We start from the raw sequence: 6,645 nt of genomic DNA, 5'->3' as shown, positions 1-6,645 counted from the left end.
GGACTCCAACCTGCTCTCTACCTGGCACCTAAAAGATTCAGGACAGTTGAGCAATTTTTCCCCAATATTTTCCTGCTAATCCAGATGAGAGAAATCATTCCTCTCGCTTGGCATCTCCAGTGTCTATATACGCCAGTGGTCCCCAACCTTGGGCCTCCAGATGTTCTTGGACTTCAACTCCCAGAAATCCTGGCCAGCAGATGTGAAGGCTTCTGGGAGTTGCAGTCCAAGAACATCTGGAGGCCCAAGGTTGGGGACCACTGATATGCGCCACTGCTTTATCAGCTTGTCAACAACCTCCGTTTTGACATCACAGAGACAGAGGCTCTGATATTGATGATCCTCGATATCCATCCTGGTACATGGACATTCATTCTGTCCCTCTATCGATGCACGATTTCTGGCACCTGATAGAACCAAGCCATCAAACTTGACATCATTATGACCCCGAATTCGACACCGACATGCAACCATATCAAACAACGTGCATGGACACTCAGATGACATCTCACGGTATCAAAAATCCTCAACACTGACAAATGCCCATGGACATGCCGACTCCATCGACATTGAGGCACAAATGTCAATACAGTGATGTCTTGCTAGACGGTTGCCCCGCTTGATGACGAAATCGGATGGTTCCAGTGGGGCTTTTTTGCTCTACGAAACCACCCGCGCCCGCTTTAGAGCACTTTGGAGGCTTTTCCTGACAGTGCATGAAAAGTCTCCAAAGTGCTCCAAAGCAGGCGCGGGTGGTTTCGGGGCACCCCCTGCAGGTTTCTGATGGCTTCTGCACCATCAGAGCCCTTGTGGGGGTGCCCCAAAACCACCCACGCTGGCTTTGGGGGTCCCCCGGGGCTTAAGCATTTTTCCCTTCCGAGGTTTGCCGAAGGCTGGAGGAAGAGGCGAGAACTTTAAAAAGGGTTTCAGACAAGCCTCTGCAAATGCCGATCGCTACGCAGAGGGACCCGGGCGAGTCCTCCCATGGTGCAAGGTAAGCCCCGGGGGACCCCCAAAGCTGGTGCGGGTGGTTTTGGGGCACCTCCACCAGGGCTCTGATGGTGCAGGAGAAGCAGACTCTTTGAGTGGAGCTCTGATTCACACATCCAGCCCGTCCTCCCCACTGTCACACCATTCTGCTTAATGTAGCGGCAGCTGACACAACTGAAAGGGGAACCTTGGCACCAAGATACTTATATGAGGGGGAGGGGCCTTACTTGAGCCTTTAACCACTGAGCCTCGTGGCGCAGTGGTTAAAATGCTGTACTGCAGCTAAAACTGTGCTCACGACCTGGGGTTCAAATCCCAGGTAGCCGGCTCAAGGTTGACTCAGCCTTCCATCCTTCCGAGGTCGGTAAAATGAGTACCCAGCTTGCTGGGGGGGGGGGGCAATGTGTAGCCTGTATAATTAAAAAATTGTAAACCGCCCGGAGAGTGCTTGTAGCGCTATGGGGCGGTATATAAGTCCAATAAATAAATAAATAAATAAATAAAAATAGAATGTGTTTTTTGCTACCACAGAAGCTCTAGAACTTTCCAATGAGGTGCCGCGCAGGCACGGATCACCCAGGGTGTGAATCACAGAGGTCCACTCGAAGAACTACAATTACAGGTAGGTAACCTGTGGCGTGGTGGCGCTGTGGGCTAAACCGCAGAAGCCAGTGCTGCAGGGTCAGAAGACCAGCAGTCGTAAGATCGAATCCATGCAACGGAGTGAGCTCCCATTGCTTTGTCCCAGCTCCTTGCCAACCTAGCAGTTCGAAAGCATGCAAATGTGAGTAGATAAATAGGTACCACCACGGTGGGAAGGTAAAACGGTGTTCCCTAGTCACGCTGGCCACTTGACAACGGAAACTGTCTTCGGACAGGTGCTGGCTCTATGGCTTGAAAAGCGGGATGAGCACCGCCCCTAGAGTCGGACACGACTGGACTAAAAATGTCAAGGGGAACCTTTACCATTACCTTTAACCTGTCGTTTTATCTGATAAGCCCATAGATTTCTTGTTCAACCAATATGTCACCTTTTGTGAAGAATATGTACAGATTTCCCATTGTATATTTGGAGATTACCAGTTGACCCAACTGTGTCTTCAGCTGTAGGCCTGTAGAATAGGAAAAAGCGATCTCATCAGACTTACTTTTGCTAACCTGCTCTTCTCTCCCTCCTTCCCCTGCCAAACACTGCTGTGGTTGTTTGAGCAAACTCCTTTCAACAATACAAATGTTAAATCATGTTCACTTGCAATTTCACTGCTGCTCATGTTTGTGAATATATTTTGTACAGTGTCCTGCAGTAGGGAGATTATTTTTGTCCACAGTGCTGAGGCAGGAGCACAAATGGTCTTGATAGCAGAACAAAGCACAGCAGGCAAACAAAAAACAATACCTCATTATTCAATGCTACACTGTGCAGAGGTTCTTGAAACTTTATCTCTAGGGTGGTGGCCATTTATGCTTCCCAGGAAAGGAGGAAATGCATAATCAGAAAAGGAGCATTAAATGTGCAAATGCTAATTTGTAGACAAAGATGCTGATGGAGAAAATTAAAAGCAAAGTAGACATACCGTACAACTCATAGTAAAGATGACTGATCAATTGGCATGCTCATGTTTGCTGTTCAGGGGTTCTCAGTTCTAAGCAGACTTAGGCTGGGTAGGCCTTCAGACAAAGAACTGCTCTCCATAAAGTAGACCATGTGACCTCCATAAGTTTTCTGGCACAGGGTATATTGGCCCACAAAAAAATTGTAGAAACCTCTGTTTCACCAGGCTATTTCCCTTGCATGTATATGAAAAGGAGCATTAAAAGGAGCACCTACCATATTATATGGAGGCAAAGTGCTTCAAAGGAGTGTCAGAGAAGATGGATTTAACTGCAGCAAAGGAAGCTGGAGTCAGAAAAAGTTGTTTCGTTCCACCACTCTACAGAAGTACAAACAAAGCACCCTCACTGTTTTCCATCTCTTTGTTTTCCTTTCTTGAGGCCAGCCCTGAAAAACTGGTTCAATATGTGCCAATTGGTGCCTGATGTTACATAATTCCCCGTCACCACAAAATGCTTTCATTCTTGCTTTTTAAAACAAATTTAGCTTTTAAAAAAGTAACTTTAAAAAAAAAGAGAGAGAATAGATATAAATATGTGTGCTGTTTTTGTAGATAAGCAGGCACATTTTGGAGATAAGCAGGCAGATTTGAAGCATGGAAGTATTTGATAGTTGGGATTCTGGTGCCTCATGGTGAGTTGTGCAGGTGTCATGGTAAGTGTCCACATCTCTTAAAGGAGGATTGGGGGGGTAGATGGTCTGCACCCCTTTGCAGATGTTTGACTGCAACTTCTATGGTTCCTCACCATTGCCTGTGTTGTCGAAACCTGGTGGCTGTTTCAGCCCAACAGCATCTGGATTGCCACAGGTTCCCCGTTCCTGTTTCAGGAATTCCGAATTTATAGGAGGACACATGTTCTATGGGCAATTCATCAATGTCTTCACAATATTGGGAAGTGACTGCAACTCAGCTTACACTGGAAACGTGGATCTTTGCATGGAAAGGAGCAGATAATGACAAGAGATGTCTTTCACTTCCCTGGACGGCCTTTTACTTACAGTGCTGTACACTGACTTTTCTTCCTAGATCAATACTTCTTAGGTTTGCCAGGCACCAATATATTGTGCATTAGCATTAGGCAACATTCTCTAAGGCAAATAAAAAAGAGGAGTGCCCCAAACAAAAAATTATATCTATGAAACTGGACCTGGGATCTGCATCAAATATGGCACAGATGTAGCAGAAAGTCTGCTCTTGCTCTGTGCTAAATTTGGGGTTGTTTGGGTGAAGGGTTTTGTGATATTTTTAAAAAAATAAAAACACAGTTTTAACTCTGAGGAGAAACATAACTTCAGAGAATTCCAAAGGACCTATTTGCATGGTACAGCATTCTGGTAAAACCACTTCTTAAATATTTCACTTACCTTGAACGCCTTATTAGGGTCACTTTAAGTTGATTCCAATTTAGGAGGTTTATAAGATTTGACTGATGCAGTCAAAAACCGATTCAGTGGATCTACTATAGTAGGGGTAGCTACTGAATATAGAATTGTGTTCCCAGATTTGCTATCCTGATGGTCCCTCTACTGCGGTGGTTCTTAACTAGGGCTGTGTGCACACTTGGGGGTGCGAGATAGCATTTTAGTGGTGTGAATGGTAACAATTGTTTTTTTAACTTTTAGATTTGTAATATAAAATTTTAAACTGTATAAATTTGATTCAAGTGTACTATGTACTGACGGTTGATGTGAGTACATACATACTGGCAAATGGTACAATCAGATGCTACATTGATATGACCCCCACTACGACCCACCCTACTTTCGTCACTGTGCATGCACTCGCTAATACCACAAGAAACTGCTCAAAAATGCACTTTGTACACAAACGTTAACAAAGCAGCCCAAAGCACAAACACTAATTTTCTTTGTTTTCAGTAAGAATTATAATTAATTTTTGTTTACATGTTATTTTATAATGTACTTAAAATGTGTAATTACATTAATGTGTAAATATTACTTTATTTTTTATAGTAACCCTTGCCATGTCAAAAAGACACCAATGCAAAGACAATTAAGTTGCTTACGGATTCACTTGTACAACAGAAAGATGGTACCCAATGACCACAATGCATTTTATGTTGCAAGATATTTTCAAACTCCAATCTCAAACCATTGAAGTTGTTAGAACATTTCAACCACCAGCATGGTGGTGAAGCTGCAGGACGTACATTTAACATCTTGAAGTCTAAGAAGGGACGATTTGATACCAGTGATGCTATCACAAAATCTGACTTTGCGGAAGTTCAGACGTGTTTGTTTGAAGCTTCTTATCAGGTGGCAGATGTGTGCGCAAAAGCTGAGGAATTGGTAGAACTGTATGCATTAGAAATTGTGAAAATTGTATTAGGTTCTGAAGCACATAAGAAAATCCAGCAGATTTCCACTATCAAATGATGTGATTCAATCACACATTTAAGATATCAGTCAGGATATTTTACTGCTAGTACAAAACATTAAAGCCAGTCCTCTGAAAGTGAGGATGAGTCCACTGATATTGACAATTGCATTCAGCTATTAGTACTTGTGTGATGCATAAAGAAGTCCTAGTAAGAAAGAAGTCCAGTTGCCATGACTCAACTTCCAGATAAGTGTGAATGGGAATGAGCAGAAGAAGGCATCCTGTAGACCATCTTAACTGCTGCCATTGGTATTGCCAACATTCAGGCTGCCTTTTGCTATGTAAAGCTTGGCATCCTTTTTCCTGCTGGCAATGTGGGGCACGATATTATTCAACAAAATTGGGCCATTTCCTGACTTTTTGAATTGTGGGTACAGAAGCACAATATCCACCCTCATAAACCAAAGTGTGTGGGGTTTTTTTGGGGGGGGGGGGCGGGCAGGAGAGAATTGAATCTCTTCTTGCTTGCTTTCTTGACCTTCTCTTGGAAAGGACAGAGGAGGCATCTTACCATTATTCCCATGAAGTAGGAGGCAGTTGCAGTTCCGCCCCAGTTAGCCAGAAATAGGATTCCTATTATCTAATTTTCTAAGAACACTATCTTCCTTATTTTCCTAGAATAAGAAGACTTAGATGTGATTTCTTTCCAAAGGGGGCGGTGGCGGTGTTCTGCAAACCATTCTGATACTGAGATGCAGGCTCCACAAGCTAATTACCTCTTTCTGTTAGAGATTAGAAGACTCAGCAGTAATGATGCCTTAAATTGCTACTTTAGGAAGCTAACAGTAAAGAGAAGATGGGGAAAACCCAGGAATGCTGTGCTTCAGTGCATCAAAGAATTATTCATTGGGGTGTATCCTCTTAAGGGAAGTCTTCTGTTCGTAACTCCTCCCTGCCCACTCCCTCTGCATTCTGCCTTCACTTGTATTTTTAGGTTAAGGCTTGTTTTGAATTTTACCCACTTGTTTTCAGACAGGTAATTATCTCCTCTTTTTTGGCCAGCAAATGCCCACTGTGCAAGCCGGATCTGTGTAGTCATAATGATATTGTGCCAGTGGGAGTCATGGTAGCCTTAGCATCCTATTCCCCCCCCCCCGTTAAAGCTTAGAAATTATAAGAGTTAGCCTAAGTTGAAACCTCTGGTGTAACATAATCACAACTGTGGTTTGATGGTTTCTTCCCCTGCCCCTCCTTTAGGAACAAAGGGCAGGAAAGACCCAGCCCTTTTCCCTTTTTTCTGTGGGTAAAGTGAATAAAATAGCTATCAGAATGCCTTGAGGGGGTACCAAGCCCTGCAAGTATCCTGCCTCATGGCAGTGACGGGTGAGGTAGTATGTAAAGCAGGAATTTGCCTGTCTCATCTGTGTTGGCTTGCCACTAATTTCCATAACTGGGTGGAATGTAACTGGAACAGTGTTACAGTCAACAGGCAAAAGCATTTCCTCTGTCTTGCTTGCCAGTTGTAAAATTGCTGATGATGCCTCCCTTCTTATGACTCAGACCTACTAAACCTGGTCACAAGGCACCAAACTAGGTGCTAGTCTGTAACTGTGCTCTAAAGACTGTTAAGTTGCAAGTTAGCTTGCTTGGGACTGTAGTTTTAGAAGAGGTAGCTGTGGTATTCTGTGCACGAATATTGGGC

General features: G+C 43.8%; 1 long non-coding RNA gene across 1 annotated transcript; it reads left to right on the top strand.

Annotated features, from left to right (window-relative positions):
* The first annotated feature begins 1,011 nt into the window (after window positions 1-1,011).
* Window positions 1,012-6,625, top strand: LOC140706736 (uncharacterized). The gene is made up of 2 exons (XR_013544598.1): window positions 1,012-1,612; window positions 4,577-6,625. It is a non-coding gene; the product is annotated as an uncharacterized LOC140706736 (long non-coding RNA).
* The last annotated feature ends 20 nt before the right edge of the window (window positions 6,626-6,645 follow it).

Source organism: Pogona vitticeps, chromosome 4 (genome assembly GCF_051106095.1).
Source record: "Pogona vitticeps strain Pit_001003342236 chromosome 4, PviZW2.1, whole genome shotgun sequence".
NCBI lineage: Eukaryota > Metazoa > Chordata > Lepidosauria > Squamata > Agamidae > Pogona > Pogona vitticeps.
The sequence above is the reverse complement of the archived record's forward strand: the minus strand, read 5'-3'. Positions and strand labels throughout refer to the sequence as shown.